The sequence below is a fragment of the Maniola jurtina genome, chromosome 4 (genome assembly GCF_905333055.1).
Source record: "Maniola jurtina chromosome 4, ilManJurt1.1, whole genome shotgun sequence".
Classification (NCBI taxonomy): Eukaryota; Metazoa; Arthropoda; class Insecta; order Lepidoptera; family Nymphalidae; genus Maniola; species Maniola jurtina.
Window position 1 is genome coordinate 16,565,516 of NC_060032.1, and position 16,740 is coordinate 16,582,255.

The 16,740-nt window shown below is 37.4% G+C and overlaps 1 protein-coding gene across 2 annotated transcripts in view; it reads right to left on the reverse strand.

Annotated features, from left to right (window-relative positions):
- LOC123864250 (FMRFamide receptor-like) overlaps positions 1-16,740 on the reverse strand; it is a 91,368-nt gene that overhangs the window by 72,778 nt on the left and 1,850 nt on the right. Inside the window, exon 1 of one of the 2 annotated variants that reach the window (XM_045904546.1) lies at positions 15,165-15,171. The exons of the other annotated variant lie outside the window; for it this stretch is intronic. The gene's annotated coding sequence lies outside the window, so the exon portion shown is untranslated. Of the gene's footprint in view, positions 1-15,164; positions 15,172-16,740 lie in introns of those variants that run through there. 2 annotated transcript variants of the gene reach the window in all.

Here is a 16,740-nt window from a genome sequence, read left to right on the forward strand (position 1 = left end):
TATTTTTACGCGTTTTTTTTGTAGTATCTTATTACTTCATGTTCGGATTGACAGACTTCAGATTACAAAATAAAAAGTACCTAATAATATATTCAAATAATAAATCAGATAATCAATAATAATTCATAGTCTCACTTAGTTACATTAGAAAACAGGAATAAATGTTTTCTATCTGTACCTACATATTTTCTATCCCAATATTTAGATCCTTTATACCCATAAAGACTAAGATTTGTTTCACAATATCCAGATAAACTTTATTTAAAGACGTTATGACAGTTTTTGTATTGGAACTCTGTAAAAATGTAAAATTTATCCGTTTGATTAAGTTTATCTGGCAATTGTAAACAGGCAGTGTATATTTTTCGTCAGTTCTAGTTTTTTGGTAATAGAATAGTTTTCAATCCTGATTGCCAATTTGACCATCAAAGCCCAAAGCAAATCAAAGCCGCTACATATTGAACAAATCCACAAACCAATCATAATCTTTTTTAAAACCATAATATATTGATAATCGTTATATTGCTATGGATCTTTTTGATTCCAATACCGAGTTATTGGGCGTAAACACACTGTACCTATATTGAGTTGTACCAGCTGTCGCCCGACAAAAAGTTGTGACATATCCCACTGTGTCGCCAATCTTCTAGTGCGCTCTGAAGTTGCAACGGCTGCGTGTTTGTGCAGGTAAGTACAGGTAAGAACAGATTACTTTATTTAATTTTTTTCATTTAATTATACGTAGGTAATATACTAGACTATCACAGTTTAGAGTATCACAGTTGAATTTTGACAGCTGTAGTGTCAAATCATGTCTGATTGGAAGCTAGAATATCATAAAAACAGTTACAATCACAACAATTGCGATTCTAGCATTGTGATATTATGAGAACTGTAATTGTGCTCAGGGGCTTTTGTCATGTTACTATATCATTAGCTACAAAGCATATTGGCTATATAGCAAGTTTTAATATCGAGTGCATGTCACAAGGCAGAGCGGCACGATGGCTGCAATAAAGGCATGCAAGGTGAAGGCTCTCACGTGGAGAGTAGATTGCATGGCGGCGCCGCGGGGTGATGATTTGCTTTTAATTTTCGGTTCAAATATTTTGTGTCGAGAGAGGTAAATTAGCTGAAGGAAAGGATTTAAGCTCGCAAATTGCATCATAGCTTGCTTTAAATTATATGCACTTTATTCAAAGATCTATCTTATTATAGATATACTTTAATAAAAATCTTATCTTCTTTTAAACTATTCATCTACTCATTGTTGAACTTAGTAATAAAATGAAAAGTTATGACTATGAAGCGCCGTTGAATGAATCGCTCACTAAACTATCGGCGACGATAAATTAGATGAATATTTAGATTGATAATGATAATTCCTGAATTCTTCAAACAAATGTTTTTACAAATAAAAAGGTTTTCGCTGGTATGAACATTGAACTAGTGGGTATGAATCATACTCTATTCCGTGCCTACTACGAATTAGAGAAACTCTATGTTCAAAAACATACGAAATTCGATTGGAAAACATAGATTCGTTTGTGATTAGTTGATCAATCTAAGTGGTTAACGCCCACTAACTTTATTGTCATTGATATGGAATTACGTAACTGAGAGAGCCCTAAACTAACTTCTCGCCGTGGATAGAGTATAGACGTACTTACTGTTTCTCGATAAAATTGGAACTGAAATAGAAGTGTCTAGAACATGTAGAAAGGCACTTCATCTCCGAACTATTGTCGATTTAATTTGGGGAAGTTTCAAGCAGTTTAGGATCCAATTATAAATCAATTTATGCTCTTTGTTGGAGCGAACTTGAAATATTCAGCGCTTGATTATTTCTACAAGTACTCAGGACTGTAAAAATCATACGATAAAACATACGATATGTAATGCGAGGCTCAAAACACTTTTAAGATCGATGGTATTCTGCCGTTCCTGAGAATACTAAACGCGTGTCTACCAGGGAACACCTAAACTTTCAATTTCGTGATAACTTGCAAAAAGGTATTTGCACTAGGTGTCAATTAATTTTCACCATTTATTTATTGCAATTAAAAACCTCATCTTCTTGTATATACTAGCAGGTTGCGTGAGGAATTCTGTTATAGCAGAATTCCTACTCCAACGTTAGCTAGTACGTTGGGCTTGCGCTCTGGCACGGGGCAGGTGTGCCGCATGCCAGACGACTTGTGGGCAAAATCGGCTTCTTTTTGGACTCCTTAGGAACGTCAATGCCAGCGTGACGAGGCGGTGGCGCGATGAACAATTTCACAGTCAGCTACCCGAAGAGGGAGTGGTTAAATATTGGAGCGACACTTTTGTTCAGTCGTGGGACAGTACAGACTAATTTTATATTAAGATTTGGAATTAAAAACCTCTGTAAATTTACCCTTCGATTTAAAAGTTGTGAATATCAAAGCCCGAGACCTTTTTATCTAATTTTAATTAAAGTACGATTATAAATAGGGTAGATTCCTTCTACGAGTACATCAATGATTTTATTTTATACTAGCTGATGCCCGCAGCTTCGCCCGCGTGGATTGGTCAGATCCCTGATTATATTTGATTCCTCAATAGGATAACGATAATTAGTGTCAATCCCTAGCCGTAAGTATATTGTATTTTAGATGATTTAGATAATTTAGCTTAGTTTAACTTAAATTTACTTTAACTTAATTTTCATCTTATTATATTCTTTTAAAATTTATAACCTAGGTATTTTTTCATAGTCCTTAGGTTAGCTATTATATTATATTTTATATTTTACCGTACGACTTATGTTTATGTTAATGCACGCTGTGACTGCCCGTAAGTGGAGTTACATAAGAGCAATAGAAAGTAAGGAACAAAATGTATAATTAAAATGTGTAACTCTGTGGGCGGTACTATAGTAAATAAATAAATAAATAATCCCCTGCAGCATCAGGATTGAGGAGTTGGACTCCAAATTTTTTATGAAACAATGTCGCAAAGTTCCTCTATCGATTAAAAAAGAAATGACGCAAATCGGTTCAGAAATCTCGGAGATTTCGGTGTACATAGGTAGAAAAACACAACTCCCTTTTTGAAAGTCGGTTAAAAAAGTAGCCTTTACTCCCTGGTCAATTCTCTACTTGTCTGTGAAAATCCCGTCAAAATCGGTTCAGCCGTTCCCAAGATTAGCCTTTTCAAACAGACAGACAGACAGATAGACAGACAGACAGACAAAAATTTTAAAAACGTGTGATTCAGTTAGTATCGTTCAAATAACTATATGACCTTAATATGCGGTAGTTATTTCGAAATTACAGACAGACACTCCAATTTTATTTATTAGTATAGATTTTATATATAGCTCAACGCCCATAAACCATTGTATCTTGTATCGGAGGTTAATCTCTATGGATTACTGGATTATCAACGGGAAATTAATATTTGGCACAGTAATGGCTATTTACGGAAACAGGAAATGTCAATTATTGGTTATTGGTTCGATTAACGGACGCGATTCAGCGCAAATCACATCTACGAACCCACCACCTCCTAATAATTACTTACCAAATAATAATATTATTAACTCTATAAGATTTTCATTTAATGTTATGGGTATTAAATAATAAAATTAGAACATAACCCGTACATTATTATGTTGAATGCAGACAATTTGTCAAAAAGGACCATACAATTTTTGAAACAATTTTGCTAAATAAAGTGCCTATTGTCCGAAGACGCTTGACCAATGCACTTGGCAAACATGGGCAGTGCTGGCCGACTACTGCGTGGCTCCACACTTGACCAGCGAGGTCTGCGGCCAAAACCCTTCTCATGCTGAGAGCAGACCCGTGCTCAGTAGTGAGCCGGCGATGATGATGATGATCTATTATACTATGAGGTCAGGAAACAGCGCGTGTGACGCCGCGCCGGCCGGCCGGTGCTGTGCCGCGCTTGTATTTGCATTTTCATTTGCATTAATTTCACGAAGGACTTGCTGAACAGCAATTATAACATTATGCTGTGGCAACAAAAACGATCATGTAGACTGAAATGGAAATGCGATTTGGCTGTTTAATAGCGCGCGTTTGGAATAATTCTCGTGGCTTTAGTTTTAGGTTCACGTGGTTAATTATTATCAGCATTACATCATTTTTATCCATACATTTATCTTACAAATAGAACAATTGACAATCAAAAAGTGTACAATGGTAGATACCTACCTATTTTGAATGAAATTATATGCTTTGACTCCTTTGACTCATAAAGTATGAACACGGGCCGTGCCTGTATCACGTTTGGTTTCTAAGCTTCATACCTACAGTACGCGACAGATTGAGATGGCAATCGGGGTATGAGGCGGGGCAACGGGTGAGCTTAGCGTGCGGGGTGTCCCGTAAGTACCTGGTTGCACTATACCGTTATAGGGATTTTGTCGCAATCAAGCATGTCTTTAATATGATTACATACACACTGTATAGAGTCTTCAGTTTAGTTTCTCTTTGATTGTCTGTGCTCTTTGTAAGGTATCCTATCTTACAAAGAGCCGACAACTGCTTCAGGCCGCTGTTGAAGAGCAGCAGGCTTTGTCAAAGCCACGAGAGCGATGTCGCGCGGATTATGCTAGGGCTGCAGGCTATTGCACGACACAAACGGCCAGAGCAATACTCTCAAACCAAACACACACATTGTTTTATTACCAAATGCTGTCCTTTGTATTGACTGGAATTGCTGTCAGCCATCCGTATGGACTGTGGTCAATTTAGTTTTCATTTGTTTCTAAAATAGAGTTTGAATTTGTCGATCCTTGTCGAGCTGTCACACTCGTTCAGTTTAATTTAGATTAGTTCTGTGCCATTTAATAGATATTGTATTTGACAACATCTATTAGTATTATGGTATAATAACTACACTTGTAATAGGTGCCCTCACGATGTTTTCCTTCACCTTTGTGTTGATATTTCGTAAGGTTATAGAGATGCTTGCCCGCGTCTACCCCGACATCCCGAATACTACCTACTGATGTCCATACTATTTGGCTATCACAGCCATAATATATTTAAGTAAGTACAACTGTTTAATTTTGTGTATAACAATACAAAAATATCCCATTCAAATATCGTGCCAATACGTAGGCACGTTTTACGCGGTACGTAAGTTGTACGGCGCGCCAGCTGACTAACGTTTGTAATTATTTTAGTATCGTCTGTTTGGTGACAGTATATTATTATACATGTATATATGGTGTGAGTATATGTTATATGTGATGTGTTGGCTGCGAGCGGCGGTCGTGCTCTTGGCAGGGGACGGTGGCCGCAAATAGATGAACCGCCATTGTAACTCGTGGCCGATACAAGTACACCGTAACCCACTGTCGTGCTGACCGGAATCCACTAGCTTGTCACATGGTGTGCGACAAACTAAATAAGCGAGATCCTACCAAACTACGAAAACCTATCAAAAGCTTACGACGCTGCTACTCGTAAAAAACCGTAAAAACATCAAAAAATCATTTGTTTGCTGAATTTTCCACAGTGGATATTAAAGTAAGATTCTTGTACTAAGAATTAGTACTGCCTTCTTCCACGCTTGGATTTGTGTTGTCGAATTTTTGAAGCGTAAGAAAGTCACTAATGATAAAACAACTCTACTTAATTAAGTCTCTTAGAAAAAGCCTCTTAGGATCGTTGGCAATAAAGAAATTTTCCGCGAGCGACGCGATGCCCACACTCGTTATTACTTACGACGTTGTGTCAACAAACGGTCCGCCGCGACACCAGTCCGCCACTCCTATTTACTTACGCGCCGAAACTGTTGCTCTTGCACGGAGTTGTCGTGGCCCCTTAGAGTAGCAATGCCTGGAAATATTATCTGAACCGGGTCGGTGACCTGTCGATCCTGCTTTGTAGAAATAAATAATAATAAATAATAAAACGTAAAGCTTGTGCTAAGAGTGGGTAAGACAACAGTGCATGGTGTATGAACCACCGACCTTACGGATTTCCGTCCGTTCGTTTACCGTTGAGCTATTTAGTATCCTCAGTATAAGATTTTACTTCTCACCAATTTTGTCAGTATTCGAGAGTCGAAACAGAATAGCGTCAAAGTAAAATGCAGGCAATTAGTGTCATAGATTAATTAATAGCTTTACGTACTATATGATATGAAACAAAACCGTTTCTAGGGTTCCGTACCTCAAAAAGAAAAATGGAGCCCTTCTATGATCACTTTGTTGTCTGTCTGTCTGTCAAGAAATCTATAGGATAATTCCCGTTGACCTAGAATCATGAAATGGCAGGTAGGTAGGTCTTACAGCAGAAGTACAGGATTAAATCTGAAAACCCCGATTTTGTGGTTACATCATTAAAAAAAAAATCAAAATGTGTTTTAATTTTTAAAGTAAGATAACTATACCAAGTGGGGTATTATATGAAAGGGCTTTACCTGTACATTCTAAAACAGATTTTTATTTATTTTTATGTATTATAGTTTTTGATTTATCGTGCAAAATGTTGGAAAAAATACCCGAGTACGGAACCCTCAGTGCGCGAGTCTGACTCGTACTTGGCCGGTTTATTTACTATGCGTTTAGTTTCTCTGCTGCTCTATGTGTCTATGGTCGGGCTCACGGGCCGGAGTTCAGCAACTGATGTCGCCGCCCGATAGCAGCTAAAGGCTGCCATAAACAACCCTACAAGCCGCTGAGTGCCATTGTCTCTATTTTGGGACACCATTTAACTGCTAAATGACTTCCGGAATGGACGAATTGGTCTTTCATAATTTTACGATTATCAGGGTTCTGTACTGCAATCATTGAACCTTTCTCTGGGCAGTCTATTTGTAATATTGTCTGTACATGGTTCGTACAGTGTAGGATTTAAGTATATCACAATGTCTTTCTAATGAACAATCTTTTCTCAAAAAGTATATTATAAGTAGGTACTTACAGTTGCATTAATTTTATACACATAATACTAGCCGTTATCCGCGACTCCGCTCACGTGGGTTTTTTTTAAATGGCGGTGGAACGCTTCATTTACCGAGATAAGAATAATCAACAAACAAACAGACACACATTACAATATGGGTAGGTAGTTAATACAAGGATATCATTACTTTTAGATCGGTCAAAAGTTAAGAGAGTAAACAACCGAATTAGCACCATTGCTAATTTAATCGCATTTAGATTTAAATAAGCGCGTTATCTATACATCAAATATTGCTGCCATAACATTCGACAGAGTTTATCGCAGGTCGCCATTTAAAGCCGATGTGAACAAAAAATAACTTCTATAATTCTGCAAAAATAATATATTGACATCAATAAAGATGCGGTATTTGGAAAATCCCGGATATTTTTGTGGAGGAAGGGTAATGTTCAATAACTAGGTGGGGAGGGTCAAAGGTGCAACATCGCTGTGAGCCGGACACGCGCTAGGTTAGCGCATCTGTTAGATATTGAATTCCACCGACTATATTATATTGCAATAAGCGCCTATATACCTGAGTAATATTGAAACAAGTACTTAATTTTAAAAGTTTTCGTAAACCCAACTAACGTTTGCACTACATCAAGTTTGCTGTTTATTAAGTAAAAATAAAATGAAAGACTTTTATCACATTAGAATATGCCGTCATACAGCTGCCATATTAATTTTAAAAAAATGATAGCCAGTGAACTTGGGATGAAATTAGGATTCCAATGATACTCCATACATGCAAATCTGTTCAGGCATTTAGAAGTTAATGGTGGAATAAAAACTCAGATAGATACATACATACTTACAGGAACCCTTAAAAAATTACATCCTTTTTTGGGTCCCTTGAATCATCACTACGCAAAATATCCCAAGAACACCCCTCGGACCATCATGTAATTAATTAGAGGAGAATATAGGTACAGTCATAAATTCCAAAACCGGTCATAAATTCCAAATTTACCACTGAACCTCCTTGACCTGTCATAATTGCAAAATATCATATTCTGACGTCTATATTTAGTACTACATCATAAAAAATTAAATTACTTTGCAAAAAACCTAAATGTTACTCGGCAACGTAATATGGTATCATTAGGTAGCAAAAAGGTAATTCCCCGAGTGAATTAACATAAATGCTTTTAGGATTATAAATTGTAAACTGCTAATAATTTACCCGATGTTAGATCGGTGTATTAAAAATGATTAGGTCAAAGATTGTAGGCAGGGAGCTGTCGCAGGAAACAACGTTGAATGATGTGTGCGAAAATATTAAGTAGGTTATATGCCGGTTGAGCGTATGATTATTATCATTTGGGCGATTTATACATTAACATTATCTGATTGAGGTCAGTTTTACAATTCAAGGTATAAACACTCAAGTAAGTACCTACTTTGTTTTCGCGAGTGCTGTAAACAAAATAAGTCGAAACGACACTGAGTCAGATTTGGTAAGTGACTAGTGAGTACCTCAATAGATCTTTTCACAAATGTCGCATAGATAGGAAGTTAAAAAATCTACTTGGCAAAAACTCAAAGTCTACAGGAACTCCTATATTCTTGATGAGTATGGAAACAGACCTGTCTGGCACCGTGACGAGTTTTAGTTGTATCTGTCGGTTCCTCAGATCGCCTTATTTACCAGCCATTGTAATACATAATAGGTAACAATGTAAAGGTGCAGTGAGTTTCAATGGAGCGCGCCTTCTGAACTGTGAGTCAGCTCGTTTGTTCCTCTTCGTTGTCGTGACGTCAGGGTTCAAAAAGATTCTAACAAAAACCTAAGGTATAACTCAATGATTTCATAAGTTGTCGATACCTTCATAACTTGTACGATAAACTTTCATGCCATGATTATAGTGTAGCTGCATTACCATGACTTGTGGAAGTAGTAAGTATAACGATGCCTATTTAAAGAATAATATTGTAACGGTTTTGCATAATGGCTCATGTGGTGTGAGGCGCTCTATATTTTGCTGACATACTAATCTTATAGAGTAGGTACTTCTTGTAAATTAAATATATTTAGTAGAGCAACTTCTGCACTTAAGTTGAGATATGTATATAAAGACTCTACCACTGGCTCGTAAAGTAGATTCTACTGAGAAGAGCCGGCAAGAAACAAAGCAGATACTTACTTTTTAATAAAATCAAAAGCTAACATTAGAACAATAATAATGTAATTTTCTTTTCTAAGCTTCCAAATTAACTAATGATAAATATTTTCGCACACGCGTTTTTAACTTTACTAAGAAAAATTTTTATCAATTATTTTTGAAGTGATCAGCTCCCTGTCTATTAGATAATTTTAAAATAAAATTAAGTATAAATCGAGCCTGAATAAAGGTTTGAAACAGTCGGTGTCGATGTGATCGAGATTGATTCGTACTCCGCATGATTCATCGCGCCATCCGTCAGATCCGACGTGAGGCAAATTCATTCTATTTGCTTTACCAACTTCGGTTTGTCGAACACTGAAAGAAAAAGCTTTCAAAATATTATATACTTAACAAACTCAGCTCAATCGGTTGAGGGGGAGTTGGTCTAAAACTCAGAACTGCAAGATTTAGAGCCGATTTTTCAATCGTCAAATAACTGTTATCTGAGGAATAGATTTACGGTAGGTATTAACAGATTTTGTCATCTGGAAATCAATCAAAACGTCATTTATTCCTCGGATAAAAGTTAACTTGAAAAATTGGCCCATAACCATCTAAAACCACAAATTAAATTAAAGCTTGTAAAAACAGAAATGGTATCTGCTGTCTTTAATACCGGGAAGTGTGTCGTCGATGCTTAGCAGCTCCTCACTAGTTCACCATCACCTCATTACAAAACTAATTCGAAAGGACATTACATTAAAAGAAACTTAAATTACACTGTAAGTTGTAACTTTATTCAAATAACACGTCGGTTTTTATAAAAAAATCTGTGTGAAGCTCACGCTCATTTACCACTTCTATTGTGAATTCTGTGATCGTAATAGACAATAGTCATTCCCGTACGAGAAAAATCCGCCGAAAGAATACGCCGACAGACAGACGGACAGGACGGACGGACGGACAGACGGACGGACGGACGGAGTCTTAGTAACAGGGTCCCGTTGCGTTGGCACCCTTCCAATACGGAAATGATAATACTGTCGGAATATCATTATTTTATTTGAAATGAAATTTGAATAAAATCATTCCTGCAGTTTTGCCCAAAACAAGTAGCTAGAGTGGAGGTGAAGTATGTTAAAAGTGAATAAGTTTACATTGTGTTGCGTCGTAAGATGCAAGCTACAGACAGAGTACATATAACGTACGGCGACCGACGAACGGGGGCGATACCGCATTTACATATTATGAGCTTCAGCGATATGAAATGCTAAGGAATATCTACATAGTGTACCTACACATAAACACATACACACACACACACAAGCGGTGATAGCTTAGAGTTATAGAGGGAATGAAGGTCGGGGGTTCGATCCCGGGCACACACCTCTAACTTTCCGGAGTTATGTCACTTGCTTTAACGGTGAAGGATGTTTTCATAGGTGTATGAAGTCTACCAATCGACACTTGGCATAATGTTGCAGCTACATTAAAGTAATTAACGTCAATGCCCATCAACAACGCCATAATTACTGCGATAATCAACGCCTTATACTAACTACTTTAACGGTTAAAGTCTAATCCCATTCGAATTGGTGTTGAAATCGTCTAACGCCAAACGGCATGGGGAATGCCGTTGTACGTTGATCGTGGCTACATCTACGTTTGATGGGGAACGCCGTTGAACGTCGCGGTGTTGGCATAAAACTGTGGCATAAAATAACGAAGGCCTGGCCCTTACGGGTTCTTGTGTATAAAATGTGCCGTACGACGACAGATCACGGCCTGGCCGCTAAGCGAGAGGGCGTATCAAGCCGGCACTATTAGCATTTGTATAGGGCAATATAAATGAAAGTCAGCCACGCGCCTGTCTGCCTGAAAGTGCTACTTTCATAGAATATCTACCTATACTTATTCAAATTTTCGCCAACAGAGTGTTCTTCGGACAAAGTTTCTATGTCGAAGGCCACCGGCGCGTCGCGTCCGAGCAACTCAGACAGACAAATCAAAACAAATCATAATATTTATTGTATTTGAATTGACTTTTACAATATGGTTTTTGCCACATGTGGCATAAACCATATTGTATTGTATTGCAAAATACGTAAAATTCACGTCCTTTGTTAGTTTTTAGTGTAATAACCATTTTAAATTATCGGTTAAACTAAAAAAAAGCGCGTCAAATTATTGTGACGTCACATGCCAGTATTTCATACAAGTTCGCATACTAAGCGCGTGTTTTGACGTTTGATAAAAAGTGATTTGACTAGTTGTCAAACACCGGATTAGTGCTTTTCATGAATGTTTTCAAATAAGTACCTACTAGTTTTCGTCAAAGTTAACAAAATAAAGTCGCGGGCCATAGTCACATAGGCCATAGTAGGATAAGTAAAATAAGGTATTTTATATTATGGTTAAGCTTTCATTAATTAGAGGCTTATTAAAATACAAGCATAGACTAATAATAATAAGTTATTATTCATTTCCACATTCCAGCAATACAGCATACCCGTTTGTAAAGAGATAAACTCGCCCCGCGACATTTGCTGGCGTGGAACTTGGAACTTTTGTACTGTATGGATATGTATGAATTAGTACCAAATTAGCAAACTGGTTGTTGTCGCGTGTGGGCCAGTTTGCATTGAACCAGAGACCCGCAGTAAACATGTAAACAGAAGTCTTACCAACGAACTTTGCTGCGAATACGATGATTCATACGAAAGTATGTCTGTCTGTCTGTCTGTCTGCTCGTTTTCCACGGCGGCCCATAGACTAATTTTATTTTATCCATAATTATCTTAAACATAGAGGTGCCTCCGAACATTGACTTCTGAATTTTTATTATTTAAGTTATCCGTCTATTATGTAAGTGGCATAAAAATATTGAACAAAGCGTATTTTCCTGCGATCTTACATTTTTTCCTCATAATTATTACTTCAAAAATACATTTAATGGTAATCTTTGCCAAAAATAGCATTATTATTTATTTTAGCGGATAGGTAGTAAATCTTCGGTCATATAAATCATTAATAATAATATTATTCTACGTTACTAATTTGTTACTTGAAATATTATTGTTATTATAAATTATTTTACACCTAATGTTACGTTATTTTATTTTTACCTTACGTTGTTCTGACCTTATGTTACTTTATAAGTAATTAGTTATATTTATCACGAGGTTTATACACTAGATGACGCCCGCGACTTCGTCCACTGGGAATTAGGATTTAAAAAATTACTTGGGAACTTCCGGATAAATAGTAGCCTGTACGAAACAGAAACCGTGCGTAACGTATGTAATGTTACGCACGGTTTCTGTTTCGTAAAACGGAAGGACCGTAAAAAGCTAGCAGACAGATAGATAGACACACTGTCGCATAATATTAGTAAATAAGGAGAAACCGACTAACACTTTATTTTTAATACTAGAGGATGCCTGCTGCTTCGCCCGCGTGGATTTCGATATTTTTAAATCCCGTAGGAACTTTTTGATTTTCCGGGATAAAAAGTAGCCTTTGTAGCCTTCCCCGGGATGTATCACAAGTCTGTACCAAATTTAATTGAAATCGGTTCAGCGGTTGGGCCGTGAAAACGTAGCAGACAGACAGACAGAAAGACACACTTTCGCATTTATACTATTAGTATGGATGAGTATTTATCTTTGATAAAATAAAATCCTATCAGTATTTTCAGGAAATTAGTTTGTCCATACAGACAGACACAGCTTGATACTATGTGGAGTAGATTACATAATAATACCTACCTACGTTTCTGACCGACTCTCCCCGGCTTAGCTCTGGCTGGGTGACTGAAAATCCTTTCTTAGTGCGGCTCTACACTTTACGCTACACAGATGTTCCAGTAGGTACACTAAGATAATAATGTTAGTCAGTCAGTCAGTATCCTCTGGTATATTTATTTAGATTTATGTTTATTTGATTGCACTAATTGCAATCATTCTGATTTTATGCTTTGAACTTAAATCGGACTCGATACTAATTGATCAGTTTAATCAAAATAATTAATTTAGGCATTGTACGTATCATCTGGCGTTGATGGTAGTTGCACGTTGTAGAGAGAGGCACCGCTTTGCACCATTTTACCCATAATTCATACTAATATAATAAATGCGAAAGGTTGTCTGTCTGTCTGCTGTTCACGGCCCAACAGTTTAACCGATTTTGACGAAATTTGGTACAAAGTTAGCTTATATCCCGGGGGTGGACATAGGTTAGGTACTTTTTACCCCGGAAAATCAAAAATTTCCCACGGGATCCCTAAATACTCATCGACTGAACCGATTTGCATGAAATTTGGAACCGAGGTAGCTTGCGTCCCTGCAGTTGACATAGGCAACTTTTTATCCCGGAAAATCAAATACATAGTTCTCATGGGATCTTTAAAAACCGAAATCCACGCGGACGAAGTCGCGGGCATCCTCTAGTATAACATACAACTGGTATTCGCGACTTCGTTCGCTTGGGATGAGGGTTTTTTGACACTTTGCTTAGTGGGAGAGCGGGAATTAGGTCATATACTTAGTAAGAACCTTGATGTCAAGTTCTTGGACCCAGCGGTTTGAACTGTACGTTTGATACGTCGTCAGTCAATTATTTTGCCTTTGTATGTATATCTTTACCCCTCCTTATAAATGCTTAAGTGTGTTTGGTTGTTGGTATGTCCGTCAATCACGCCGCATCGGACCAACGGATTGACGTAATTTTTATGGAGAGTGACATGAGCTAGTATTTATTTTAGGTTTTATTATTTTACTTCGATCCTGGGCCTGGAACTTTTCGGAGTTATGACGTACTTACCCGTGTTTTAAGAAATAAACATACTTCAACGGAGAAGGATAACAGCGCAAGGAAACCTGCATGCCTGAGTGTAATTCATACGCATGTGACAAATCTGCCTATCCGCAGTTGGCCGGCTTAGTGGACTGTGGCCTTATTCAATAGTGAACTGACACTGGGTTGATCATGATGATGATAATTAAATTAATATATACGCGACTTTATTTCAACTAAGCAATCTACAAAAAGTATTATATCAGTATGCCTCGTGGAAGCACGGCTCTTCAGTTTATGTGTTGCGCATGCGCTTGTACTTATACTACCTAAATATATTATGAGTTACCAATTACGTTGTAATGGAAGCGATCCGTCGCCACCGTCTCGCCAGTTCGGAACAATACGAAACATGCAGACAGATTAAAATGACTACACAGCATTAGCCCGTCTGCCTGACTGCGTCACATCGTCTGACCTCAGGAATTATGCAAACACTAGAAGAATTAGGCACTTTATACTTCATCGTGGTCAACATGTAGATTGTAGATCTATGCCGTGAATCAACCCATCGCCATCGCCGGCGCACTACTGAGCACGGGTCTCCTCTCAGAATGAGAAACATTTAAGTCATACTCTGCCACGCTGGCCCACTGGCAGACTTCACACAGCTTTGATAACATTATCAGAACTCTCAGTCATGCACATTTCCTCACGATGTTTACAGAAAATATATAAGTAACTCCAACAAATATATTTTTTTAAGATTTGATCTTCACCTCCTGCATAGCTATCACTGCCACTTCACCTTGCTATCTGCTTTGGGCTATGTCAGTTCCTAGTGCACCAACATTTAACGCAACAGTTCCGCTTTTCTTAACCAACTAGCAATCCTTTTAGCCAAGTCTAGTCCGTCTAGCCAAACTTTGGTATGAATACATTGAAAGTTAGCGGAAGGCTAATACAATACGAGAAATGTTTTGCTAAGTATCCGAATGTGAAGTCGCAAGTTCGGCCACAGGGACACAGTTACAGCTAAGTTGGGGTTGTGCTCCGCGCGCGTAGGCGCGGGAGTTATAAATAAGCTATGTTTCTTCCGAACTTTGCCAACATCGTGTATATTGTGGCGTGCCACATGCAGTTCGCTGTAACACTTTATTGCCTACACGAATATCGCCTCTTTCCTCGTTTCATTGCGCCGTAACTATCTGTAACTATATTGTTTCTGGGGCTCGTTTATGCGATGCTCTTCAACCTTTCTGTTTTCTCTTCTCCGTACCTATTTTTCTTTATAAACTTTTTCGCTTTCAAATACGTATTCAAAATCATAGGTATTAGATTTTAATGAAATATATGAATAAAGAGGAATGTTCTCTCTTTTGGGGTACGCTAGTTTAATTCAAATGTTCACAGCTTTTCACAGTTAGGTAGGTAGAGTGAGCGAGGTTTGCACCCGTCCATAGTCGCTTACCCTGGCGTATTTATGCCTAGTTTTGTTATATTATAATCGGTTGAACGTTTGAGCCGTGAAAGAGTCAAAGACAGACAGACAGACAGACTCTTTCGCATTTATATTATTAGTATGATTTAATCAGTTAAATCTATTTGTGTGCATAAAAATAATAATTGAACATGATAACTAATCACACTGTTTTGTTTTATTAAAAAATATTAATTAACATTCCTAATACTCGTAACTACCTATTTTTGTTTGTTCAAAAACTTAGAGACAATTTAAAAGCCAAGATTACAAAGGTCCGCTATATTAAAAGAAGAAAAAAAATAATGAACTCGTTTGACTACATCATCTCTATGTTGAATATGACTCGTATCTTGATCGCCGAACACGTGTTAGTATTGTACTTTGATTCTGGATGGATTCTGGTCATTAAAAAAATTGATTGGTTTGTTGAAACATCATTTCTGACGATCTTCACGGCACGGTGAGGAGCTGTGATTTTGTAAGTAGGTAATTTTCATAATTACTAAAGTCACTATTCTTATCTGGTGGGAGGCTTCGGTCATTGCTAGAGTACCATCCTACCGACAACCTAACGTAAGCGATTAAGCGTTTCGGAACGAGCCCTAGAAACCGATTAGGGGTAAGTATGTTTTTAATTTTCTTTATGGTGTGTTGTGACTCGTAAGTCCATCTAATCGTACTTGGTCAGCGTGGTAGATTGCCACTAGATCCTCCTCACTCTGAGAGGACACGTCTTGTTTTCAGTAGTGGGCCGGCGAAGGCTTCAGATGACGGTCATAATATGCTTTAATTAATTTGCCATATAAGATTTCATAGCCCTTATTTACTTATCAGCCACTAACATCGCACATAACAGATAACGTCAAATTTAGATGATTATCTATGAAAACCTATCGTTATGGAAATTATCATTATAATACATATCGATTACCTATGAATGTGAGTATCAAATAGCATACGGCCTCAGGGAGTGAGCTCACTGAGCGCTAAACAGAAGGCCGATGCTCTCTCGAGGGCTTTTTTAAAGGCTTTTTGGCAGTTATGGAAACGTTTCAGTCAGATTTTTTGGCTTCTGCAACCATGGGAGTGGTCAATTAGTAACTGAGTACTGTATATACAATAAACAACTACTATGGGAGTATTGCTCTACTTAGAATTGCTTGAAAAGTATAAAAAAACTTCCGTAGATTAACACCTACGAAAGTTTCACCTCTTTTCTTGTGTCTTAAGTATATATTAAATTAATAGATTTGACTATATAAAACTTTAATATAAAGTATTGCATATCACCACATACCTACTAAAATAATTTTAGTTCCTGTCAGTTACAGCAAATCTCAGAAACGAATCTACGGATTTCACCAAATGAAAGAGGGATTATTTATCTAATAAGGTTACAATTTTTAAT